This window comes from Bos grunniens, chromosome 24, assembly GCF_055505025.1.
Source record: "Bos grunniens cultivar Pamir isolate PY7600 chromosome 24, Bosgru_T2T1.0, whole genome shotgun sequence".
In the NCBI taxonomy this organism is placed as follows: domain Eukaryota; kingdom Metazoa; phylum Chordata; class Mammalia; order Artiodactyla; family Bovidae; genus Bos; species Bos grunniens.
Window position 1 is genome coordinate 49973188 of NC_141188.1, and position 27773 is coordinate 50000960.

The 27773-nt window shown below is 50.5% G+C and overlaps 1 protein-coding gene across 13 annotated transcripts in view; it reads left to right on the top strand.

The window, feature by feature from the left end:
- Positions 1 to 27773, top strand: part of CTIF (cap binding complex dependent translation initiation factor) — a 322983-nt gene that overhangs the window by 193658 nt on the left and 101552 nt on the right. The gene's annotated exons all lie outside the window — the stretch shown is intronic.

Consider the following 27773-nt stretch of genomic DNA (forward strand, 5'->3'; position numbering starts at 1 on the left):
TAAGAGCAATGTAGGTGAGACTCAAGAAAGGCCATGTGATTTGCTCAAGACTTGGCAAAACTGACGCTGCTTCCAGACATCAGGATGTCCAGACTCTTTGCCTTGGGGTTTGGGGACGTTGGCCATAAGTAGGGGGACACGTGCTTCTTTTACATCCACTCCAGGATAAATGGTGATCTGGAGAGAGAAAAGCATTTAGGCTTCGAGGGCCATGCTCCACCCTGATTCCACATTACAGGGCAGAAGCAGCCACTGAATGAGAGGGACTGTGGTTCAACAAAACTTCATCCACAAAAACAGATGGGGGCTAGACTCAGCCCATAGGCCACAGTTTTCGCATCCCTGATCTAGACGATCACAGGAACACCAAGGAGAAGGGAATGGCTGCCTGCACCTACCCCAAGGAGACTGAGGTGGAGCCGGGTGACGTCACCTCCCTGCCTGTGCTCTCGAAGGACACTTGGGGCAGATCCAGGCTGTACGACTGAACTGACCGCAGTCTGCATCCCCTGTCCCTCCATCCTGCCTAGGATGGCGTGCCTACCCAGGGTCGCCCTGGGACGGAGGTAACAGGAAAACCAGAGGAGAGGCCCTGGTTGGGGGCGGCGGGGGAGCACCAGGCTGTCCTTCCCCACCTGTCCCCTACATGCTCCGGTTCTTGAAGACAGTACCGCACTTCTCAGGGAAGTGGGTCTTAGGGCTGGTGGGCTGCTGGCTTGAGCTTGAGCTCCAGTGCTTGAGCCCCGTGTTGGACAAAAGTCCCTGGGGATGTATTTTGACATAGAGGCTGCAGAAGGCCCTGGTGAAGGCTGCTGTGGGAGACCTCAGAGTTCGAGGTACCTGGAAGTAGCCACTCTAAGGAGCAGAACTTGGAAGGCTGTAGGAAGAATGGTGTCCCCTGCCTCCCTGAAGCTATCAAGGCAGGACTGGAGAAGGCAGAAGGTGGAAGGGAAAACGGGCCAGCAGGGCAGGGCACAGACAGGAGAGGCCTTGCCTCGGAGACAGGGCTGGTGAGCCCAGACCCTGCGCTGCGTGGGGCTCTGCCCGCCATGGGGCAGCCACCCCCTGGAGCTGACACCACAGCCCGGAACACCTTGAGCCTCAGAGGGTCTCTTGTTCTTGGTGAGAGGTCTTTGAGAAGCCCCTCTGGAAACAAGGCTTCCCGTTTAGCCTCTCACGATCCTCAGATCACAGCCTCTCCTACAGCCAAGGTGGCCCAGCCAGCAGAACGTACACCAGTCTGGAGTGTAGACAAAAGGGGGTGCTGACTAATGCGAGCAGCGGTCTGGGGGCTTTATTTGCCTTGTGTCTGCAGTAGAGGCGTGGTGTGTTCTCTGGAAATATTGAATCTACTTGTTAATCATATTAATAATCATAATATGGAAAGTATGGGATTTTGAGAGGCCCTAGGACCTTGCTGTCTGAACTTGCATGAGTACCTGCCTCCTTTGGGCTTCTCTGGTAGCTCAGCTGGTAAAGAATCCACCTGCAATGCAGGAGACCCTGGTTTCATTCCTGGGTCTGGCAGATCCCCTGGAGAAGGGAAAGGCTGCCCACTCAAGTATTCTGGCCTGGAGAATCCCAAGGACAAAGGAGCCTGGCAGGCTACAATCCATGGCGTCACACAGAGTTGGACACAACTGAGCGGCTTTCACTTTTCACTTTGCCATTGGATTTAAAACTTTTTGTTCCCTGTGATCCCTTCCAAATCGTAGCTACCCTGGGAGAGGCACCATCTTGATTCTCCTGGACACTGTCCTGACATTGACTTTCAGGTGTGTGAGTCACAGACAGGGGAGGGGGGCAGAGAGGATGGCATTCGGTGGGGGAGGGGGGAGTGAACTTGAAGGCCCAGCTGGTCACCTGACGATTGTGCTTCAGCCCTGCCCGCCTCTCTGGGGGAGTCGTGGGCTCCTATTTCCATTAAATCTTTAAACCCCTCCCCCGAGCCTGAGGCGTTGAAGTGGGACTAGCTGGGCTCTTTGCCACCCCTGCTCTCCTGGGGAAGCCCCTCCCCCGCTGAGCGCTGGATCAGGGAGGGGCTCTCTGGGGGCCGACTGCCGTGCCCAAGCCCCAGGGAGCATCCTGCAGTCGGGAGGAGCACCAGGGACACGCAGGGCCTGGCGGGGGCTCTGGTCCCCATCAGCCCCGCTGCCAGGGTTGGGGTGTACCAGCTCCCGTGGAGTGCTCTGGGGGAGTGTTTCGACCCAGAATGTCGTGGGGGCCTGCCCTGACCTGTCCCACCAGGGAGCAGCAAGCGTGTCGAGAGGGAAGGAAGTTCCCTGTCTGCCCAGGGTTTTTCATCCTGAAAGAGCATCATTGTGAAGGAAGACGGCTTGCCCCTATCTCCTTCGGGCCATGCCTGAGGGGACCCCTCCGCACCAGCCCTGCTTGGCTTCCATCAGGCTTTCTAGCCCACCTTAGAATGCTCACCCTAACCCCCGCTTCCCACCACCTGTCTCCCGGAAATCCCACCAAACCCATCTTTCTCCAAGTCTCTCAGGACTGCATCTCAGAGGGAAGCTTTTCCATGGTAAAGGCCCACGTTTCCATCCTAAGAGTCTTCTGGGTGTCTTAATTCTGATGAATGTGGTAGCAGTTTGGGGTCCAGTGAAGGGGGTGTTTGGAGACAGAGCTGGCCGTCTCCCAAGGCAGGGTTAATGCTTGACAAGGCCATGAGGGATGCTGGATTCTTCAGACTCTGCTGAGCCCTTCTGTGAGCTGTGGCTCAGACCCAAGATGGGAACCCCCAGTAGGGGGAGGGCCCAGGCTGAAGCCTTACCCCCTCCATTGGGGGCCAGGAAAGGGGGGACCTTCAGTCCTTCAATGCTGCCCCTTCTAGCAGTGCCTGCCCACCAAAAATAGGTCAGGGCCGCCCCCTCCCCTCCACCCCCTGCAAGCATTGCTTGGTCAGAGAGATGATGTCAGGTTAGCTATATTAAAATCGTTCCCATCTCAGGATTCCTTGGGATTTGTTTGCATCCTGTTTATCACCGGGCAGCCTTCTGGGGCGAGAGGGCCATTTCCCTTCAGAGGCTGAAGCAGTGTGTAGTGCTGGCCTCTTCTGCCTCATGGTACCCCTCATGGCGGGAGCCCCCAGCCCTGGTACAGATAGGGGAGTGAGGTGGACACGGGGCTTTGGTCAGGAAGGGAAGGTCTCCTGAGGGCTTTTCGAAGGCCTCTGTGTGTGCCAGGCCTTCCAGGAGCTCATAGTCTAGTTGGAGAGAGAAGGTTACTGAACAGTTCACACTGAATTAACATTGTTGTGTGTATGTATCATGAGTGTGTTACACGTCTTTCGGGGCTTCCCGGGCGGCTCAGTGAGTAAAGAATCTGCCTGCCAATGTAGGAGACCTGGGTTTGATTCCTGGGTTGGGAAGATCCCCTGGAGGACGGCATAGCAACCTCTCCAGCGTTCTTGCCTGGAGAATCCCATGGCCTGGCACAGACAGGCTGCAGTCACAAAGAGTAGGACACGACTGAAATGAGTGAACATACGCACATGCATGTTCCCATGTATGTATATGTGTGCGTGTGATGATACAATGCCAGACCACAGGCCCTGGGACTTTAGAGAAATGAAAGATTTCTGGGGTTTAGAGTAACCAAGAAGCCTTTCAGGAGGAGGTGGAGGCTGGTCTGTGTCCTCCACGGGCCAGACAGAGGGCAGGGCCTGCACCTTCCTGGTGAGTGACTGAGCAGAGACAGAGGTCCCGAGGTGGCGTCAGGGACGTCGCGCAGGCCGGCCTGACTGCGGAGGAGACTGCCGGGAGGCCGGGGAGAGAGGTGTGTGAGGAGGACCCTCTGTGGAGGCATGAGAAGCCAGCCAAGAGCTGGGGCCTGGTGCACAAGCTCCCGACACCTCTCTTGACACCTTATATGCCAAAATCCGGGATGGGAGAGGGCATCCCTGGAGGAGCTGCTGCGCCAAGCCTCGGGGTGGGGAGGCCCCTCACTTGTGGAGGGTGGCGAGGGGAGGAAAGTGGGTGTCAGAGAGAAGGAGATGAGCTTGGAAGCTGGAGCGAAGGTGAGATGTGAGGGCAGGCTCCATGAACAGAATCTGTATCTCCGAGGCAGCCTCGGACTTTCGTTTTGAGTTCAGAGCCCACTTCTCATCCTTTTAGGCTGGAGTCTGTGGAACGCTTGTGGGTGATGGGGTTCCCCACATCAGGACAGGTGGTGATCAGAATTTACAACATCCTCCACCCCAGGGGCGCTTAGGCCGGGGACAAGGCATCCTTTGCACCTGCTGTCCTTTCTGAACTTGGGCTCGTGGACCAAGCAGAGATAGCAAACTCCCCGACCGCCTTGGGGAGGGGAGGATGGATGGCTCTGGTGGGGAGGGCTGGAGGAGTCAGGCTGGGCCCGCCCGGGTGGTCTGCTGCCTGGGATGGCCTCATTCCTGGGAAGGGTTTCCACGAAGCCTTTTCCCCAGCTTCTCCGTAGCAGCAACTGTTCCTTCTTGGAGTGTTGGTGAAAACCCGCAATTACCGAGCCGCCCCTGGGTGGGAGTGTTCAGACCTCCTCTTCTTTCTTCCAAGATACACTGAGTCAGGCCCCAGTCAGTGCAGAAAGCGGAGTCCTCCCCCACGTTTCTTCCCGCGCAGCCCCGCGGGGGCTGTGGGCAGTGAGCTGGGTGATGATGTATCGCGCGTCTGGGATTAGAAAGGTGCGGGGCATGGGGGGTGCGGAGGGGTTGGGTTGGTGCCTGTGCCTCCCCCCAGCCCTGGAACTGCTCATCCGCCTGCTCCGGGTGCGCTCAGGGCTTGACTCAGACCATCCCACAAGGTCCTTGGAGTCTGGGCCCCCATCTGCCTCCAGCTGCACCGAACGGAAGTCCGAGCTGCGGACGGAAGCTTGGTGGAGGACTTGGGGCTGGAATACGTGATGCGTGGTTTAGTGGAACGCTCCACCCAGGCTGCTCTTGGGGATGGCCCAGAGTTTTGCTCTTTCTTGTTCTTCCAGTGATTTTTTTTCTTCTTGGCATATTTATTTCCTGGCCCCTTGCCTTTACTTGTGTGAGTTGTGTTTGAGGGTTTGGGGAAAGAAGGAAAAACATATAGAATGGGTGGCTCCAGGTTTGAAATTTTCTCCATGGAAGAGAGAATAAAGGCAGTTGGAAAGTTCATGCACTGGGAGCTCTTGGATCTGTTCCATCATGGCCAGTTACCCTCCCCCTCCCCGGGCCCTAGGAGGCCCTCCTGAGGAAAGTAATCTTGGTCCAGGCAGGGGTGGCGGTGACACAGAAGTCTCCTGCTGGTCCAGGCTCAGCCTCCTTATCCCCGAGGGAACAGTCAGCCCTCTGCCATCCTGATCATTTGCCTGGTCACCTGCTGCTCCGCCCTGCTGACGTCTGTGAACTCCTCAGAACTGTACCTGCTTCCCTGGCTGCTCCCCGCTGCCCCCTGTTTGCATGCACACGCCCACCTCCTGCTCACAGCCCCGTCTCCAGGACCACCAAGTGGCTCCACGGCTCCCACGGTGCTTTGCCTCTGCAGAGAAGCCGGTGATGGGCACTGAAGCTGTTGCATAGTGAAACAGTTTTATCATCTTCTCCTAAGAAGGAGTTGTTTGCTTGCATGGTATGCCAGGAACAGGTTTGGCTCAGCCTCCTTTACCTGGTCCTCCTATCAACCTGTAAAGCCCAGAGAGATCCTCTTCTCCAGGGTCCTCATTTTGCAGCAAGAGGGGGACTCCCTGAGGTCAAACACTCGACACGGGCGGGGCTGAGCTGTACGTTTGCTCTTTGACTCCCGCCCTGATGCTTCCAGCATTTGGAAGCCCCTGCCCTGCCTGTCACCAAGAACCAGGGCATTCTAGAAGTTCAGAACAGGAGGAAACCTCAGAATAACTCATCCTCATAAGCTGCTGCACGTGAGATTCTAAGGAATATTTGCCCCTTATCCAGAGTGGTGATGCTTGCTAGAAAGCAGAATTGCGCCACCTTGGCACAGACAATTTTTAAAGTAAATAAATAAAAATAGTTAAAAAAAAAAAAAAAACAGCCCTAAAAGTGAAAAGCAGAGAGAAATAGATGACTTTAATTGAAAAAAGCAAAGTGGAAAAAGTATATGTAGTATGTTACTTTTCTCCCTGGAAGGCAGATATAAATGTATGTTCACATTTACTTATATTAAAGAAAATGAATGGATGGATAAGCCCTAGAATCAATGTGTGCATGTGTGTGTGCCAAGATGCAAAAAAAGAAAAGCAAATAAAAAATTTACATATTAAAACACATACCTGCATACATGTGGGAAAAAAGGTAATAAAAATAAGTCCATATCAGTGATCAGAAAATAAAACTAGATTAAAATCACCTATTAAAAAACGTTCTCAGATTAGGTGGAAAGAGAAAAAAAATCCCAACAACTGTTGTTATGTGCACTGTGCTAAGTCGCTTCAGTCGTGTCTGACTCCTTGTGACCCCGTGGACTGTAACCCGCCAGGCTCCTCTGTCCATGGGGATTCTCCAGGCAAGAATACTGGAGTGGGTTGCCATTTCCTACTCCAGGGGATCTTCCCAACCCAGGGTCTCTTATGTCTCCTGCATTGGCAGGTGGGTTCTTTACCACTAGCGCTACCTGGGAAGTCCCATTTCACAGGGAAATAGATGGAGAAACAGTGGAAACAGTGTCAGACTTTATTTTGGTGGGCTCCAAAATCACTGCAGATGGTGATTGCAGCCATGAAATTAAAAGACGCTTACTCCTTGGAAGGAAAGTTATGACCAACCTAGATAGCATATTCAAAAGCAGAGACATTACTTTGCCAACAAAGGTCCGTCTAGTCAAGGCTATGGTTTTTCCAGTGGTCATGTATGGATGTGAAGTTGGACTGTAAAGAAAGCTGAGCACCGAAGAATTGATGCTTTTGAACTGTGGTGTTGGAGAAGACTCTTGAGAGTCCCTTGGACTGCAAGGAGATCCAACCAGTCCATTCTGAAGGAGATCAGCCCTGGGATTTCTTTGGAAGGACTGATGCTAAAGCTGAAACTCCAATACTTTGTCCACCTCATGCGAAGAGTTGACTCATTGGAAAAGACCCTGATGCTGGAAGGGATTGAGGGCAGGAGAAGGGGACGACAGAGGATGAGATGGCTGGATGGCATCACCGTCTTGATGGACAGCACTTTGGGTGAACTCCGGGAGTTGGTGATGGATAGGGAGGCCTGGCGTGCTGCAATTCATGGGGTCACAAAGAGTCGGACATGACTGAGCGACTGAACTGAACTGAACTGAAGGACCAAAATCCCTTCCATGGTCTACAAGGCCCCAGGTGATCTGGTTCCCATCACCTCTGACCTCATCATCCACCACCACCACCACCTCACCCCCAGTCTCTGCACTCCAGCTGCACTGGCCTTCTCAGGGACCTTGAGCACACCAGTAAGCTCCTACCACAGGGCCTTTGCACTTGCTGTCCCCTTTACCTGGACTGCTCTGCCTGTGTTCAGGTATTGCACAGCTCCTTTCTCAAGAATTTGCACCATCAAAGTGAGATCAGTCCTAACAGTTCTTTCTAAAAATACAACCAGTCACAGGTGAGGGACAGTGAGAAGTACAAACTTCCAGCTATACTGTAAGTCACAGGGATGCAATGCACAGCATAGGGAGTATCGTCAATAATATTGGAATAACTTTGTGTGTTGACAGATGTAACTAGACTTATCATGGTGATCGTTTCATAATGTATATCGAGTCACCATGCTGTATATCTGAAATTAACATAAGGTTGTAAGTCGATTATTGTTGTTGTTCAGTTGCTCAGTCATATTTGACTCTTTGCGACCCCATGACCTGCGGCACACCAGGCTTCCCTGCCCTTCCCTATCTTCCAGAGTTTGCTCAAACTCACGTCCACTGAGTCAGTGATGCCATCCAACCATCTCATCCTCTGTCACCCCCTTCACTTGCCCTCAGTCTTTCCTAGCATCAGGGTTTTTGCCAGTGAGTCGACTCTCTGCATCAAGTGGCCAAAATATTGGAGCTTCAGCTTCAGCATCAGTCCTTCCAATGAATATTCCGGGTTGATTTCCTTTAAGACTGGACTGGTTTGATTTCCTTGCTATCCAAGGGACTCTCGAGAGTCTTCTCCAGGACCACAGTTTGAAAGCATCAGTTCGAAAGTCAGTTTTACTTCAATTTGTATATTTATTTTTGTTGCACCGGGTCTCCGTTGCCACGCTTGGGCTTTCTCTAGTCGTGGTCGGTCGGGGCTGCTTTTCCGTCCAGTGCACAGGCTCCTCTTGTTGTGCAGCATGGGCTCTAGGCGCCAGGCCTTCAGCAGTTGCAGTGCGTGGGCTCAGTAGCTGTGACACACGGGCTTAGTCGCTCCATAGCATGTGGAATCTTCCCGGACCAGGGATCAAACCTGTGTCCTCTGTATCGGCAGGCAGATTCCTATCCACTGTACCACCAGCAAAGTCCTGTGCTTCAATTTTAAAAAAAGTTTTAGTTAAAAGTGCAGCCTCTCCCACAGGTATCCCACCGCACAGCCAGCACTCCCAGTCCCCTTTCCTGGCTTCACAGTCTCCGAAGAACTGAACGCCCTCTGATATTCTGTGTGATGCATTTATTGTTTATTATCTGTATCTCCTCATTAGAGAGAGGATCCACAAGGGCTTTTTGATCGGTGCCTCCAGCCATACCCCCAGTGCCTACAGTACTGCCTGCATATAGTAGAACTTTGTGGGTGTTTACTGAGTAAATGATGCAAGGATGCAGCGCTGGGCTAGGTTACTTCACTTGTTTCTTCTTGGGTCCTTTCAGCAACTTTGTTACGTTGCTGCCAGCTCTCTGGAGTGCCTCCTCACCACAGGGCTCCCTGCCACAGCCCAGGAATTAGTCCATTAATCACTGGAGGGAGAGTGTGAATGCCCCCTGCCTCCCCAAGCCCCGCCCCATCCTGTAGCTCTGCCCTCTTCACCCTTGGCCACATCCCTCCACTTCCCCTCCTGGCCAGATTTCGCGCTTGAAAGAAGTGAGCTTGCTGGGCTGTGCTGAGACACCCTGTCCATCCACCACCCCCACCTTCCCCTCACCTGCCCGCAGGGCCATGCTTGGCCCAGGAAGGGTACAGAGAGCCAAAGGCTACTGGGACCACGGCGCCAAGAGAGTCCTCCAAAACTGCCCTGCTCTTCCCGCCCATGTCAGAAACCACTTCCCCACAGCCCCACAGTAAAAACCTAGCCATCGTGTTATGGAGTCTGCCACCTCCTGGAGTGAGGCCGGCAGGGGCTGTCTGCCCACCAGGAGTGAGCTGTGGACGGAGGCCGCAAACGCACTGAGCTTACCATCAGCTCCGGGTGAGATTCCAGGGACAGACAGCACTCACCGCAGGCTGGGTGACCAGGGCATCTCCTCGAGGGGTGGGCTTGAGTGCCAACATCTAGGAGAGGATATTTGGAGGCAAAGACGGGGAGGGGCAGTTCCAGCAGGGGGTGGCATGGATGTCCTCGGGGCGCGGTGGCGGAGGGCTGGGAAAGACGATACAGGTGAGAGCACCACGCTCAGGCCTTCAGCAGATTTTCAGGTCTTTAAGATGCCTCCCAGGGGCCAGCTGGAGAATCCCAGCCCTTCTGAACATGCCGCACAGAAGGTGCAAACCTGAGGTTGTGTGGAGGAGGCCAGGTTTGCAAGAAACCTGGGAATGCCAGAGGAAGTGTCTCCCAGGCTAGCACGCGGAGCGAGAGCACTGTGCCCAGAGTCCTGACTGGTCACGGCTGGTGTTTCTGAGTACAGCTATGACAGTGGACAGGGGAGTTCCCCGCTGAGCCCTTGCTTTGTCAGGCACGGGCCAATTACTGCTCATTTAACCCCCAGAACCATAGGCAATACCCATTTCATGATCATTTCCCCATTTAGCAAATGGGAAACTCAGGCAGAGACTAAGAAGAGCCTTGCCCAAAGCACACAGCAAAGAGGTGACAGGACCCTGACTTGAGCCCAGGCCTGGTTGGCCCCAAAGTTGGGCTCTCACCCCCATTCCAGGGGTCTGTCATCACCTTCAGAAGCTCGCAGTGTGAGACCCTGCCTGTGGGTGTGGACTGAGCCCCAGCTTAACACAGACGAGGGGGGCCCACCCAAGACCCAACCCCTTGGCCAGTTCTCTCAGCAGCCTGGAGAGCCACTTCGGTGGTTTTGAGCATTACTCAGTTTGAAAAGATTTTTATTCTTAGTCAAATATTTAATTTTTACCCATAATAGACAGTTGGTTAAAGGCAGGAAGCATTAAAGAACAGCGATATTAAAAGGCTGGTTCCTGAGGAGCAGGCGCGTGGTCACGACTCCGCATGCTTGTCTCCGCCTGGGTCCGGGAGCCCTGCGCGTCTGGACGGAGTCCTGAAGACCCCGAGCCTGGCTGGCGTCCCACTCCGCTCACCAGAGTCAAGACCCTCCCTGCTCACGCCCTGCTCTTTGGACAAAGTGATTGCAAGCCCTTCCTGAAAATTCTCACGTCTCGTCATTTGGAAACAAAGCGAGAAAATTACAAAAACAAACCAGTTGATTTTTATTAAACAAACATACAATTTAAGAATTCCAAACAGTGGGCCACGAAATCAGCTTTTGCTTTTTTGTTTCTTTATCTGCCTTATTTAGTCAGTCGTTAGCCTCCCTGTGAGCATGTATGTGGTGCCAAAGCCGCAGTGACACAGTAATATGTCATTTTGAAATTTCTTTGTAGAAAATTATGCTTTTGCTTTCGTAACTTATTTACAATAAATGAAGGAGAAGGCATCACTTGGTAAGTGGGGGAAGGTTAAATATTGCCTTTGATCGGAGATGTTATTAAAGATCATACTGAATATGGACTTTTGGTATTCACTCCCCATATTAATCTGAAAGCTACGTTTTACATAAAATAGCGTTTTGTCATGTACCACCGGAAATAACAAAATATTGTTTTAATTCCTGAGAGTGTCTGCAAGGTGATGAGAGAAGTTCTCAAGCCTAAAACAGTGGATTAAGTCTGCAACCAGCGCACCAAACTGCTTCAGTTTCCATAGGTGTGAAAATAAGTATAGAAAAGTGTCCATTTTCCCACTCATTGAGACGAGGTCTCCTGGTGGGTGCTGTAGAAGCCCACCCTGGGAAACAGTCCTGCTATGAGAGAAGCTCTAGGTGTTACCCCTAAGGGCAGGTTGACTTGCCTATGATGGTGCGACGGGTCCACCTGGGCTTCTGTCCTGGGGATGTCGGACTTTGGCGACTACTGCCCTTCAGACGATGCCCAGCTGCTTGGGCTCCATTAAGGAATCTTCTCGGTCCTGAGGACACGATTGCACAGTGGGCTGTGTGTGCACCTCCGTTGGGGCCACCCCTACCTACAAAATGAGGGGTCTCTGCAGTTTTACCTGCTGCGAGGTGAAGCAGGACCCTCAACTGATTGACCGAAATTAATTTTATTGTATATTATTTAGTTTGCCTGGGACATAAGAAATTGACTTAAGAAAAATGGCCAGCCACCCTTTGTGAAGTCTGGGCTTCTTCTGGAATGCCCTCCCCACTTCTTCCCCTCTAACCAGATCCTGCTCATCTTTAAAAACTTCTGCTTTCAACAAAATCTCGAACTCCCAGAAAAGCTGTGGGAATTGTGCAAAGAATCCTTGCATATTCTTCACCCGGATTCCTCAGATATTAATTAACAGCATACCTCCTTTGCTTTATCTTTCTCCCTCTCATACATTTTTTTTCTGACTTGAGTGAGAAGGACTTGCCTCAGGAATGCCTTTTTACCGCTAAATACTTCACAGTGTGTTTCTTTAGAAAGATATTTTTCTTTCATTGCCACAGGACAGTGGTTGAAATCAGGAAACTAATGCCGATACAATATAGTTATCTACTCCACAGTCCTTACTCATCTTTCTCCAGTGGGCCTAGAGCAGGGGTTACATTCAATTATCCTGTCTCTTTAGGTTCTTTTAATCTGGGGACAGTTCACAGGTCTTTGTATTTCGTGACATTGACCTTTTAAGAACGACTCGTTGTTTTTGTCGACGTTCCCTCATTTGGGTTTCTCTGATACCTCCTCACAGTCAGGCTCGGGTTCTCCGCACTTGGGGGACACTGCGTTCCCCTCGTGCTTCATATCAGAACGCTGATGCTGTCCCTTCACCCCAGGACTGGTGATGTTGACTTTGCTTCCTTGGTTATGGCCATGTCTGCCAAGTTTCTCCACTGTAAAATCATGAGTTTTCCCTTTGTAATTAAGAAATAGCTTGCGGGTAGGTCCTTTGAGATGAAGCCAATATTCTGTTTCCCTCTAACTTTCACCCACTAGCCTCCACTCATGATTCTTGCTTAAGAATTGCTATTATGGTGACAGCCAGATGATTTTCTAATTCCATCCCTCCTTCTAAATTTGCTAGCTGTCTTTCTGCTGTCGGGGAGAGTCCCTGGTTGATTGTAAACGCGTTGCTCTAAGCTTCAGGACCCTGCATTTGGGAGCTAGGGAGAGGAGGTCCTGGTCACCTGTCTGAATGGTCCTGAAGGTATTTATACACCGAATCCTGGCTGATGGGTGTTTAATGAGAAAGCTATCAGCACTGTCCTTGCGTTTGAGAAGATTCTAGCCCAAGAACCCAGCCCGGTATCCCGAGCAGGCTCCGGGAAGTGGGTGAAGCTGCTGAGTGTTTCTCCCTCCGCCAGGATGTCTCGCCTCGGACCTGTCAGTCCCACCAGCCCCGGCTGAGAAATGTGACCCCGGGGGACGCCCTACTCCAGCTAACTGCTTTTCATATTTCCTCTCCTTCCCGGGGTGGAAAAAACGGCCCCTCAGGGACAGAGCAGACCTGTCAGTAATGAAGTTGCGAGGGAGGAGGCTGTCTGAGGAGGGTGGCTGAGGGCGAGCATTGGGGCTGGTGGCTGGAAGCACAGCGGTGCTCCTCTGCCCACAAAGCCAGACCAGCTCAGGGACCGCCTGGGGGTCCTCCACTTCCCCCCACGCAGCCATCATTCCTTCGCCTGGCTCCCCAGGGCTGGCCCCAGACGGAGGAGTGAGCGGGCAGGGTTTCATCGCCAAGCCCTGGGGTTATCTCTTTCGGCTCCTCCCCACCTATTTTCCAGTTGTGAGATCCATTTGATTAAGAAAACAGCTGAGGGGCAGAAAGGCCAGTGTATCCAAGGCCACCCTGCTAGACAGGGGCAAAACCAGGACATGAACCCAGGTGTCCCAACGTCTGTGTCATCGCTGCCTCCAGCTGCCTCTCCAGGTAGGGACTCCTGGTCAACGCAGTAGGGCTTCACGGAGGAGGTACTGATTGCAGAATGGGCAGGTGAGGGATAGGAGGTGTCCAGAGCTAACGGTTGGTCCGTGTCTGGACACCTCCAGTGACGGGGAGCTCACCACATTTCCAGGCAGTCCCCTCCGCGTGGGGCAGTTCTCCTAAGGACCTCCTGAGGTCATCTCAGACTGTGTCTCTGGCCTTCCTCCTCCATAGTTCAGAAGGACTCAGCAGTTTGCGACACTTGGTATTTAAACAACTCTTGCGGGACTTTCTCCTGATCCTTCCTCCTCCTTGTCTTGTCTTTAAAAGCCAGTTTGAGGCTGCTCTGCTACCTGAAGATGATGAGATTAAGACAGATGATGAAAAGGGCTAGTTTGATTGGGCTTCTACAGTCAGTCAGCCCATGGAGTAAGTGAGCTAACCAGTTGGCCACCCGCTGGCCAGCTGTGGTGGACTCGATGGCCAGGCTTTATTTAGGCTGGGAGTCCAAAAAGTCACTGGAGATAGCCCAATAAGCCTTGGGCAGCACTTCCCTTGGGATGATGGTGGTATTTGGTGATGAGAATTTTCATGGTGGGAGATTATGTCCAATATACAGCCTTTAGAAACCAGAATAAAAGCAAAACTAGAAGCTAGACATCTAGTGTTTCTTCCTTGATTGCTAACACTTGAAAAAGCCCGTTGCCCCACAGCCTCACTTTTCCCACCTGTATTATGGGCGCATCAGTGCTCATTACTTCCTCCAGCCATCTGATGGATTCAATACTATGTTGCTTGGAAAGCCCACACTGTAACATTATTAGAAACAACATTAATATAACATGTACATCAACTCCTTTAAAACTCACAGGAACCCCTATGAAATGGGTCCTCTGTCCACATTTTACAGGTGAAAAAGCCAAGGCCCAGAGAGGTTAAGGAACTTGCCCAGCATTGCACAGCTCACAACTCAGAGCCTGGATCTGAACTCTGGGAGTCTGTCTCCAGAGTCCAGACTTGAACTGCAACAGTGTGTTGCCTCTTGGTCAATACCCTGTGGGTTTGCACTGGGCATTTTCTGTATTCCAGGCAGTGAGGGGCTATGGATGAAGGCCACACAGATGGGGCAAATTCATACCCAAAGCCAGGCTTCCTTGGTTCTTTAGAAAAAGTGGGTGGGAGTAGGCAGACTCCAGCAAGATGGCATGGCCACATTTTGCTTCCCGATGTTGATTGGCATGACTTGGTCGGTTTAGCCACATTGTGCTTCCTGTGTTGATTGGCATGACTTGGTCGGTTTAGCCACAGTTTCAGCTTAGCTGGAAAATGGAGGATCCCAGCTGGGATTTACGTGTACCTGTGGCTGCTGTCCACCGGACCCAGAGTGCGCCCAGCATGGGCATCTAGCTTGGGGATGCCTGAACCCGCCAGCAGGCTGCACTGAGGGTCCCCGGGCCAGATAGGAGACTGCAGGGCTTGGCTGGGCGAGGCGGAAGGGCGAGGGCCTTTCTCTGGAAACAGTCCGCTAGGGCAGCCGCGTGTTCTTCCCATGACATCACGCTGCCTCAGACCGTATGAGGCCAAGGATTCTTGGAATGCCTGATTCACCCTGGAACCAAAATAATACCTCGTATTTATAACATGCCTTTGTTCCCCAAAGGCTCTCCGGGTTTGATTGTATTGTAATGTCAGTTGGCCTTATGATCTTGGCAAGAATGCAGAGAAGGTGGGAAGCCACCTAAGGAAATGCCTTGAGTGAGGATCTGGTGTTCCCATTCTGCAGGCAGGAATGCTGAGACATGGGGAGGTGGGTGCTTTGCCCAAGCTGCCCAGCTAATTGGTACAGTGAGCCCTGGATTTCCAGGGGGGTTGAGAGGAGGCCCTCAGAAATGCCCTGACTGTGGAGTGAGACTCAGAGACCCATCTAATAGCCCAGAGAAAGTGGTTTCCCCATGGCCCTCTCTGCTGCCCTAGGATAGAGGTGGGTGGAAGGAGCCCACAGCTCTTCCCCACCCAGAGTGCAGGGCTGAAGCCAGCGAGCCACCTGAAAACTCCAGCTCCCCCCAGCCCTGTCCCACGGGCCCTAGCCGCAGGAACTAGCAGACTGCGGTGGGGAAAGAACTGTTCCCAGCGCAGATGGAAACCCGAGGGCCACATGTGGCTTCTGTGGTTTGCCCCAGACGCACTGGAGCCAAGGCTGGAAGGCCGGATTTCCAAACCTCGACCCAGAACGCCTGGTCCAGAGCCCTCCCAGGCTTTCTCCTCTCTCGGGCCTCGCAGCCTCCTTTGTCCCCAGTGGCCTCCGGCTCAGCCTTTGTTTCTGCACCACACGTGTGGTGTGTGCCAAGCCCACGACCCCTCCCCCACTGGCCTTGGCCATGGCCTGGGGTTCTCCAGATTTGGGTTCCTTGTTCAGTGGTGGTGTGCGGGCTGCCCCACACCCTCAGGACTCAGGTGCGTGCAAGCATGCTCAGTTGCTCAGTTTGTGTGACTCTTTGGACCCTATGAACTGTACCCCACGGAAGTCCTCTGTTCGTGGGATTCTCCAGGCAAAAATACCGGAGTGGACTGCCATGCCACCCTCCAGGGAATCTTCCCGACCTAGGGGTCGAACCCAAGTCTCCTGCGTCTCCTGCACTGGCGGGCGGATTCTTTACCACTGTGCCACCTGGGAAACCCCAGAACCCTGGAACAGGCAGCAAAACCTTGAGGCAAGAGAGCATGGTGGTTGAGGGCACTCATTATCGGGCCAGACTACTTAGGTTCAAACCAAGTGCTGCTTCTTGCAAGCTGTGTGGCCTTAGGCAAGTACTCACCTTTCAGTGCCTCACTGATGTCTCTGTAAAGCAGAGTGAACAGCGGTCCTGCCCTCCTGGGGTAAATGAAAGCTGTGCTGGCCCGTGGTTAGCGCTCCGTACGTGTTAGCGTGTTTTCATTACTGTCGTTCTGCATCCTTGTGATTTCGGCTCCAGTCCTGTTCCTTGGGGCAGCCCTCCTGGCAGGGCTGGCTTCTCGGGTGTGCAGTCTGTGGTCTCACGCTGCGACTCACGCTCCCAAGGGCTGTGCTTGGGTTAATGCTCTGCTGTAGCTGCCAGGACAGTTTTTGAACAAGAGGCCCACATTTTTGTTTCTGCCAAGGGTCCCACAGATCATGGGGCCAGTCCTGTGTCCAGGATCAGACTAGAACAGACCTCTGTGCTATTCTCTGCCTCCCTTCTTCCATGACTCTTGTGCCTAGTTGTAGCCAGATACCTGTTTCTGTAATTAACGGAGCGGTGTCTCTCTCTCTGCGTGGATCCTAAGCTCTGTAAGGACACATCCCTGTGTCGGAGTCATCGCTGTGTCCCCAGGACCTGGCTCGCTGTGGGGCTCACTTCAGGCATGAATGAGTGCCCAGCCCCACCACAGATCCCTGGGGGAGATTTAGAAAAGGCTAGATGCTTTTAAGGGTGTGCAAGAGGAATGCACAAGGCCATAGGTGGCAGAGACTAGGGAAGCCAGACTCTGATCTCGTTAGGAGTTTAGAGATAGAGGAGGCATCCTGGGAGCTGGGGGAAGGCTTCTGGGCAGATCTGGCCCTCGAAGCCTGGGTAGGTTAGGAAAGGTGTTTAGAGACTCCTTAAAGCCAGCTGAACAGCTTTTGTCATACACACTGCCCCCAGCAACTCTCAGCTTCCCTCATAGTGTTCCAGGAACTGCATGGCCTTGGGCAAGCCCATTGATACCTTTGCTTAACCTCCAGGCAGAGCCAAATCTCCCAACAAGTTTAATTAATGAAGCAATAAATGAATCTGCCTTTTTCCCCTCTTCCTTCTTTTGTTCATTCAGTTCTGTAGTTGGTGAGGAAAATCTTTTATCTGCCTCAGGGTCCAGAGTCAGACCCTCTCACTTCCATTCCAAGCATCCCTTTGGCCAGGTGACCATCTGGTTTCTAAAGCTTTCCGTCCGTTCCGTGGAAGATTGAGCTTCTTGCATGAACTTTTGCCTCAGCTATGCAGGGACCTCAGTCCTGAATCATTTCCTACCCGACTCTGAGCGAAAGGGGAGCCCTACAGTCTGCCGGAGTGGGAGCCTCTGAAGCTTGGCTGACCATCCACGGTGGCAAGAGTGTTCCTGAAGCACGTGATGCCGCTCGCGGGTTGTCGGGGGACCCAGTGTGGGACCGAGCTGGCCAGGGTGCTGCGGTCCCTGCATCCTGTGGATGGTGGCAATTACAGGCGGTTCCGTTGTCTAAGTGGCTAGTGATGCTCCGGTTCTCCAGACCTGAGACCTCCTGAGACCTCAGAATAGTCAGTGAAATCCAGTCATGCAGTGTCTCAGGCAGCACCTTACAGCAGAAACACAAATCCGAGGTCCGGGACAGACTTTGCCACTAACTAGCTGGACAGCCTGAAGGGGAGCGAAGCAAGCTCTCTGAGCCTTGGTTTTCTCATCCATAAGACTGTCGTGCTGGCCCCTGTATATATCTTCACAGCCACCTGTGAGCTGGAGGCCGGTACAGCTAGGGGACGGAGACACAGAGGGGTGAACTGCTGCACCCCCTGTCTCCCACCCCCGCCTGAGCCAGGCTCGGAGCTGGCTGTAGCCCCACAGACAGATAGACAGACAGACAGAGGAGGAGTGTCCTGCAGAGCAGACTCTGGATTTCCAACACCTCTTTCAGCCCCGAGTGTATCTCAGTGAACGCAGGCTACTCTGATCATTGTGGTTTAAACCAATGTCATGTCTCCCTCCGTTGGCTCCCTGAAGAGGGAAGTGCGTCTCCTCTGTGCTTTTCCTTGCTAAGCTTCCCATTCTCTGCAGACTGGGGCGCTGTGTGTGGCGGGCGGCCCTTGTTTCCGCGCCCCGCCTGCCTGCAGAGCTAAGCCAAGCGTCCCTCTCATTTCAGCGCAGCCCCTGCTCCGTCTCAGAGGCTGGGGCAGAGGAGGTGGGGCCCGTGTGGGGCGTGTGTAGGTGGGCAGGAATGGAGGCGCCTAAGCTAGTAATAAGCGGTCATCGCTTTTTCTGAAGGCAAGAAATATGAGCCCGTGCATAGTTTTCCAACCGCTTGCCCTTGGAATTTTGCTTTCAGAAATTTTTAAGCAGACCTACAAATTATGTGGTGAAGTGTCCGACATTGTGAGAACCATAATAAGTCGGTGGCCCTCTGAATATCTAGTTGGGAAAGATTATGAAATAAAAAGTGAACAGAGAGACGTTTGTCTGCCTTCGGACTGCTGTTAAAGTCGTTTTTAAAAACAAATCTGAAGTTATTCTCCCTACACCCACCTCCCAAAATGCAGCTGTGGTCTTCCGAGAACTTTTTTTTTTTTCCTTCTTAATAAAAGAGAGCAGTCTGAGAGTGAAACAAGACATCTGATTTCAGAACCCAAAGAAGAAAGAATAAACTAAATGAGTGATGGAAAAAGCATTCTGACAATTTCCATTCGCAAAAAAAAAACAAGCATTATTTTCCTAACAGCAGGTGTTGCCAGGAGCGCAAATGGAATATTAATCTTATCTCCTAAGCCACTCCCCCTGCCCCGCCCCCACCAGAGAAAGCTACCCCCCCACCCCGAGATTCGAACATCCTGAGCAGAAGTCCTGAGGAGGATTTTTGCCCTTTCTGGCTGGCACGGCTGCACGTCTAGTGTGTCTCCAAAACCTAGACCCACATATCCGGGGATCAGAGACAAAATGCGGCTTCCTTCCTCACCGCTGGGAGCAACAGCGGCTCATCCCCGATCAGCCAAACCTAAACCCACAGGTTTCGTGGTGAGCCGCCAGCTGGCCCCTGAAGGAAGGTATCGACGAAACCCAGGGCCAGCAAACACAGAAGAGAGGAGTTGGTTTTGGCTGGCTCAGCCAGCGACCGCTGACAAATATTTGTGAATGGCCAGAGCCGGGGAGCTGGGCCTCCATTGCTGGAGCCCGAGGCCCAGCCCCAAGTCTGGTCCGTGGGCTAAGGCCCTCGGTCCGTTCCCAGGCCAACGACATGGGCCTCATGCGGTCATCGACACAGCAGGTCTCCGTGGTAGCTCAGCCCTTCTCTACTGAGGGGGCTGGATCTGAGGGCACGTGGGAGACAGGAGGGTGGACGCTTGGGAGCCGTGACCCGCTGACTTGGCTGGACACACTCTTGAGAGCCTCTGGGAGGCCCTCTGCTGTGGGACTTCTCTTCAGTGAGCCTCAGTTGCCTTATCTGTAAAATGGGAAGAAAGGTTCTTAACTGACCTGCACATAGAGACCAGTCCCAACAGTCACTAACCCTGAAAACTAAGCAGGAAAAGGGGCTCCGTGCCCTGTGCCCCTCCTCCAGGGACATCTTCCCTGCCCTCCTAGGGGCCACCCAACCAACCTCATTTGCCATCTAGCCCATAGCAGCCCACCTCCTTTTGCATTCATGAGTCTTGTCTTCCCATTTAGGAGCAGACTCTCGAAGGTGGACCCCCAAGCCTCTGCTTCCCTCCTTCAGACATCTCTCCACATGTGCAAAGGAGCTGCCACTCAGGCAGAATGAGTCTGAGAACACCCACTGGTGCTCAGCAACCTGGGGCATTCTTCCTGGTCACTGCTTTGTTGACAGGACTGGCTGGCTCCAAGGTCTTTTTTTTATTTGGCTGCTTTGGGTCCTAGTTGCAGCACGAAGGATCTTCACTGGGGCACACAGCCTCTTCAGTTGTGGCAGGCAGGGTCAGTAGTTGTGGCCTGCGGGCTTAGTTGCCCTGTGGCGTGTGGGATCTTAGTTCCCCAACCAGTGATCAAACCTGAGTCCCCTGCACTGCAAGGCAGATTCTTAACCACTGGACCCCAGGGAAGTCCCTCCAAGGTTTTTTGAACCAGAAGAACATGGAATTCCAGGCTCCACACAATTTCCAGAAAACAGTAGCAGAAGTTCTGCAAGACCTAGGCTGATTTCTTTCCAAGATCTTGACCACCACGTAGAAATTACCTCTTTTCTCCTCTGGGTGGGAAGAGGTAGGATTTTTTGAGAGGTGGGGAGGAGGACTGGGAGGATGCTGGGCAGAAAGAGGGGAATTCCTGATACAGCAAATGGGAAGCCAGTTTCAAGACAGATCCTGGGAAGGCCTTGGTCAACTGTCCTTTGGGGGCCATTCTTTGGGCCATAGCTGCAGGCAGCACAAAAATTCTAAATAAGGATGGCAGAAGTTGTGAGAATCAAGCATAATCTGCCAGGGAATTTCCAAGGTTCTTCTCTGGGCTTAAAAATTACTCACACTCAAAGAACAAAGAGAGTGGAAGGAAAAAAGGTCAATCATTGTAAAATAGCTATTTAAAATCATAAAAGATGATGCCGTTTAAGTGGTGCCTTCAGTATGTCAGCAAATTTGGAAAACTCAGCAGTGGCCACAGGAATAGAAAAGGTCAGTTTTCATTCCAGTCCCAAAGAAAGGCAGTGCCAAAGAATGTTTAAATTACTGTACAGTTGCACTCATTTCACATGCTAGCAAACTTATGCTCAAAATCCTTCAACCTAGGCTTCAGCAGTTCATGAACCGAGAGCTTCCAGATGTATAAGCTGAGTTTAGAAAAGGCAGAGGAACCAGAGACCAAATTGCCAACATTTGCTGGATCATGGAGAAAGCAAGAGAATTTCAGAAAAACATCTACTTCATTAACTACGCTAAAGCTTTCGACTGCGTGGATCACAACAAACTGTGGAAAATTCTTGAAGAGATGAGAATACCATACCACCTTACCTGTCTCCTGAGAAAGCTGTATGTGGATCAAGAAGCAACAGTTAGGACTGGACATGGAATAACTGGTTGATTCAAAATTGGAAAAGGAGTACAAGTCTGTGTAGTGTTCCCCTACTTATTTAACTTCTATGCAGAGTACATCATGTGAAATGCAAGGCTGGATGAATCACAAGCTGGAATTAAAGACTGCCAGGAGAAACATCAACAACCTCAGATATGCATATGATACTACTCTAATGGCAGAAAGTAAAGAGGAACTAAAGAGCCTCTTGATGAGGGTGAAAGGGGACAGTGAAAAAGCTGGCTTGAAAGTCAGCATTCAAAAAAACTAAGATCATGTCATCCAGTCTCATCACTTCGGGGCAAATAGAAGGGGGAAAAATGGAAACAGTGACAGACTTTATTTTCATGGGCTCCAGAATCACTACGGACAGTGTCTGCAGCCATGAAAAGACACTCAGAAGGAAAGCTATGACAAATCTATATAGCGTATTAAAAAGCAGAGACATCACTTTGCTGACAAAAGCCTGTCTAGTCAAAGCTATGCTTTTTCCAGTAGTCATGGATGTATGTGAGAGTTGAACCAAAAGAAGGCTGAGCGCCGAAGAATTGATGCTTTTGAACTGTGGTGTTGGAGAAGACTGTTGAGAGACCCTTGGACAGCAAGAAGATCAAACCAGTCAATCCTAAAGGAAATCAACCCGGAATTTTCATTGGAAGAACTGATGCTAAAACTGAAACTCCAATACTTTGGCCACATGATCCAAAGTGCTGACTCATTGGAAAAGACCCTGATGCTGAGAAAGATTGAAGGCCAAAAGGAGAAGAGGGCAGCAGAGGATGAGATGGTTAGATAGCATCACTGACTCAGTGGACACGAATCTGAGCAAGCTCCTGGAGATGGTGAAGGACAGAGGAGCCTGTCGTGCTCCAGTCCGTGAGGTTGTAAAACATCCGACACAACTTAGCAACAACAACAAAATTAAAAACAAAACTTAGAACAAAAACAAAATTAAAAAAATAAAAGTAGGGAGAATTTAGAAAAAGTCTCAACAAAAAGTCCTGGGGAGTTGGTGGGCCATGGAATTTCGTCTGCTTTCCCAGGGCTTCTCCAAATGAGGGGGTCCAGACCCCTGAGCTGACCTGTGTCTCAGGCGTCCAGCACATGTGAAGGCAGCTGGTGGCCTTGGGAGGAGCCCAGCTCAGTGAGTCACCTTGCTGGTGGGGCCCAGCTTGTCGCTGTTGCCCTTTGCCCAGGTGCCCATGCTGATGGATTCCCCTGCTATGAATGCAAACTGACCTTCTTCCAGAACTTAGTGTTAGGCCCATGCTGATTCCTGTTTCGAATGAGACTGTTAGGGAAGGAAACTGAGGCCTTAGGCCTGTCGGTGGTGGTGGTAGAGGGGGGCTTGGATGAAGGAGCTGCCTCTTTTGACTCTGTGCTATGCCATGCTAAGTCACTTTAATCCTGTCCAACTCTGTGCCACGCTGTGGACTGTAGCCCGCCAGGCTCCTCTGTCCCTGGGATTCTCCAGGCAAGAATACTGGAGTGGGTTGCCATTCCCTTCTGCAGGGGGTCTTCCCGACCCAGGGATAGAACCCGCGTCTTCTTATGTCTAACCTGCATGGGCAGGCGGGTTCTTCACCTCTAGCGTCACCTGGGAGGCCCTATTGACCCAAATTATTAAAATAAACACATCTAAAACCCCTGGATTTTTATGTATACAGTCAAACACAAGAGAACACTGAAGGGCAGAGAGAAGGCAGACTGGCTGGGGACCTTGGCCCCGAGAGGTGACACAGCAGTGAGTGAGTTTTCTTCTAAGCCTCATTAATCTCAGACTTGGAGTGAAAGTATTTGGCAACCTAGAAACACCCACAGGTGCAGACAGACCAAAATGGCCCCAATGGAAGCCTGCCGTCTGCAGCCAGCAAACCAGAAAGGAGCAGCCTCTCAAGACAGAGAACTCTTGGGCAGAAGCTGCTCTACTTCAGACAAATGCCCTAGGAAAAACTAGCTCCATCCCACCTGTGCCAGAAGGGACAAATGAAGGATCAGGATGCCACCTTCGCCAGGCTGTGATGAGGCACCCAGAGCCCACCAGGGCGGGGTCAGGGAAGCCGAGTGGGCAGCTGGGACTCATGCCTGGGAGTCACTGACCGGCCCTGCCTCTGTGTCAGTGGAGGCCACGTGGGGAGCGGCAGGGAGGTGCCCTTCTCCTCCTTGCCAAGGAGCTGTCTGTGTGAGGACCCAGAACCCCACCATGGGCAGCATGAAAGAATACAGCCCCTTGCTGCTTCAAAGAAGGCCTGGTGGGGAACCTGACTTCTGCCCCTACCCTGCAGTAATGAGACGGTGCAGCTCTTTCTACTACCAGACCAAGGTCAGAGGACACCAGCAGAAGAAGCCAGCCAAACAGGAAGAGTTGATTAAGTCGAATCTCATAATACCCAACCTGTCCAGCTTTCAACCAAAAATCTCCTGTCAGACCAAAGCCTTGAAAGATCTCACTTGAATGAAAAAAGACAATACATGTCAATACCGAAATAACAGAAATGTTAGAATTGTGTGACAAAGATTTTAAAGCAGTCGGCATAAAAATGCTTCAAAGAGCAACTCCAAACCCTCTTGATACACCAAAAAAAAAAAAATATATATATATATATGTCTTGGCAAAGAAGTAGGAGATATAACAAAGCATCAAATGAAAACTTCAGAGTTAAAGGAAAACTCAGTTGGATGGACTCAACACCCAAATGGAGGACCCAAAGGGAAGAACCAGTGTCCTGGAAAAGAAACAATAGAAATGATCTAGTCTGAGCAACAGTGAGAAAATAGAAAAGAATGAAGTGAGCTTCACAGACCTAGAGGACCATAACCAAAAATCAAACAGGCGGGTCATCCGGGAGGTAGCAGAAAAAAAGGGTGTAACTGAAAGTGACCCAAAGAAACAATGGTTGAAAACTTCTCATGCATTGCTAGTGGGAATGTAAAATGGTACAGCCTGTATGGAAAACAGTTTGATAACTTCTTTAAAAATTAAATATGCAATTATCTTTCAACACATCAGCGGTGCTCACAAGCATTTATTCAAAAGCAATGAAAACTATGTCCACACAGAAACCTGTGAACAGATTTTCCTAACTGCTTTCTGCACAATAGCCAATAATTGGAAACAACCCAGATGTCCTTCAGTGGGTAAATGACTAAACTCGCTGATATATCGACACCACGGAACACGACTCAGCAGTGAAAAAGGAACAGCTGTGGATACATGCAATCACCTGGATGGATTACCAGGGAATTATACTAAGCGAAAAAAGCCAATCCCATTGGGTCACATACTGTATGTATATAACATTCTTGAGATGATAAAATGGTAGAAATGGAAACTAGATTAGTTGTTGCGAGGGGCTAAGGAGGGAGGGAAGTAAGTGTGTCTGTGAAAGGGCAACACAGCACAGGAGATGGTGGTGATGGAAATACTCTATATCTTGGCTGCTGCTGCTAAGTCGCTTCAGTCGTGTCCGACTCTGTGCGACCCCATAGACGGCAGCCCACCAGGCTCCCCCGTCCCTGGGATTCTCCAGGCAAGAACACTGGAGTGGGTTGCCATTTCCTTCTCCGATGCATGAAAGTGAAAAGTGAAAGGGAAGTCGCTCAGTCGTGTCCGACCCTCAGCAACCCCACGGACCGCAGCTTTCCAGGCTCCTCTGTCCATGGGATTTTCCAGGCAAGAGTACTGGAGTGGGGTGCCATTGACTGAGTCAGTGTCAAAATCCTGGTTGTGATCTTGAACTATAGTTTTGCAAGATGTTACCATGGAAAGAAGCTGGGAAAAGGATACAAAAAAGTCTCTTTGTATTCTTTCTTACAACTGCATGTGAATCTATAATTATCCCACAATAAAAAGTTTAGAAAAATAATTTATGTTCATTTAGAAAACACAAATGAAGAAGAAAAATCCTCATCCCATCCCCCAGGGATAATGACTGTTAGCATTCTGTTGAGTGTCCTTCCAGATTTTTCTGTGCATAGAAACACTTGCCATGAAAACTGGCACTGTGCTGCACACACATCACACCCGGCCCGAGGGAGCCTTCTCACCATGTTCGTTGTTTCACTGTCGGTTTTTATCTGTTCTAAACACAACTGTGATGAACATCCCTATGCTTTGATAATTTCCTTTGGATAAATTGTCACAAGTGGATACATTGCAAAGGCTAGCGGTTTACATGTTATAGAGGCTTTTGTAACAAATTGTTGAATTTTCCTCCAAAAACATACTAATTTCTGCTTCTAATATACAGCGTGTTATAAGTTACTGTTTGTGTGGAAACAAAAAGAAACCTATATACTTGTCTCTCACTTGGCCACTTTATTTTTTAAATTTTTTTAAAAGTGCTTTTTAACACATTTATTATTTTCGGCCGTACTGAGTCTTCATTGCGGTGGGTGCTTTTCTCTATTTGCAGTGAGTGAGGAGCTCCTCTTCGTGTGGTGCATGGACTTCTCTCCCTGGTGCCTTCTGTGCAGCACAGGCTGTAGATGTGTGGGCTTCAGTAGCTGAGGTTCCCAGGCTCTAGAGCACAGGCTCAGAAGCTGTGGCTCAGGGGCTTAGGTATTCTGCAGCATGTGAGATCTTTCCAGACCAGGGATTGAGCCTGTGCCTCCTTCATTGACAGGTGGATTCTTTACCACTCAGCCACCAGGGAAACCCTCGCTTAACAATTTTAACTCCCCCTGAAAACCCTGCCACCTAGGGAAAGCTTTTCTTTTAATTTTTTAATTTTTATACAATGTTTAAAAGTTACTTTCTCTTTACAATTATTGCAAAATATGGATTATATTCCCCAAGTTGTATAGCACATGCTTGAGCTTATTTCACACCCAAGAGATTGTGCCTCCCACTCCCCTACCCTTATATAGCCCTTCCCCACTGGTAACGACTAGTTTGTTCTCTACACCTGTGGGTCTGTTTCTTTATTTTGACCACACGAGAGATCGAACCTGTGCCCCTTGCAATGCAAGGGCAGAGTCCTAACTACTGGATCACCAGGGAAGTCCCTGTTGTTTTTAGTTATATTCATTAGTCGTTGTATTTTTTAGATTCTACATATAAGCGATGTATCAAGTATTTCTGTCTTTTCCCTCTTAGTATAATGCGATATATCAAGTATTTCTGTCTTTTCCCTCTCAGTATAATGCGATATATCAAGTATTTCTCTCTGTCTTTTCCCTCTTAGTATAATGCCCTCCATGTCCATCCATGTTGTTACATATGCAAATAGTCATCGTTTTTTCGTGGCTGAGTAGTATTCCATTGTGTATATACCACAGCTTCTGTTGATGAACACTTAGGTTGTGTCCATGTCTTGGCAATTACAAATAATGCTGCTAGGGAACATTGAGGTGCATATATCTTTTCAAATTAGTGGTTTTGGTTTTTTCAGATATACACACAGGAGTGGAGTTGCTGGGTTATATGGTAGCTCTGTGTTTTATTTTTTGAGAAACTTCCATGCTCTTTTCCACTGTGGCTGCACCAATTAATATTCCCACTAACGCTGTACAAGAGTTCCCTTTTCTGCACATCCTCACCAACATTTGATACCGGTAGAAGGGAAAAGCTTTTCAGTGAAAAAAATTTCATTAATTTTAATGGGAAAATGATCCATTTAACCCCAAACCCAGGATACCCCCAAATTTTCAGAGATACAAAATTATCAAGTGAACATCAAAATTGAGTTTATATAAGTAATAATAATTTTAGAGCAAGTAAACACAGTTTGTTCATAAAATGCAGTGCAGTGAAGGTCTGTTGTATTGGGCAAAGAGATGGATCACAGAACGGGTTGGGAGCCTCATTTGCTAGAATGTGGAGCTTCTCTCCATAAACTTTCTTCACTCACTTTACAAGTTTGAGAGGCTCATGTTTATCCTGTTCTCCAGCTGCACTTCAAATAAGGTTATGACATGGAAAACACCATTAGGGCAAAACAGGTGGGATGCAGGAGCACTTCAGTGATGGAAGCAGCCCTTTGGTGCAAGACTAAAGGGTCCCCAGGATACCCCCCACCCCCTTGCTGTCTTTTAGTCTGCAGATCAAAACATTTGGGGTTTGTCCCATGATGCACAGCCCAGATTTGTTCTGTATGAGAATCTCTGGCTTCCCTGACAGCTCAGCTGGTAAAGAATCTGCCTGCAATGCAGGAGACCCCAGTTCGATTCCTGGGTCGGAAAGATCCATTGGAGAAAAGATAGGCTACCCACTCCAGTATTCTTGGGCTTCCCTTATGGCTCAGCTGGTAAAGAATCTGCCTGCAATGCGAGAGACCTGGGTTCGATCCCTGGGTTGGGAAGATCCCCTGGAGAAGGAAAAGGCTACCCATTCCAGTATTCTGGCCTAGAGAATTCCATGGACTGTATAGTCCATAGGGTTGCAAAGAGTCGGACACGACTGAGTGCCTTTCACTTACTCAAGGACCAGACTCTCTTCTTTGAAAGCGTCAAGTAAATCAGTGAGCCTGTTTGCCGAAAACTATCATGTTAAATATCACGTCTGTAGCCCAAGGCTCGGGCTCCCATAACGTGATAGCAGCAGATTGAGGCCCACCCTAACAGCTCCATTTTAACTTAATCACATCTTTAAAGGCGCTCACTCCAAATGCAGTCACATTCTGAGGTCCCAGGGGTTGAGGCCTCAACATACGAATTTGGAGGGAACACAGTTCAGCCTGTAATAATTTCTTATAGCATTTTTAAAAATTGTTTATTTATTTATGTTTGGCTTCGTTTGGGTCTTTGTTGCTGCACAGACTTCCTCTAGTTGCGGTGGTCGGGGCGATGGCTGCTCTCTAGTTGC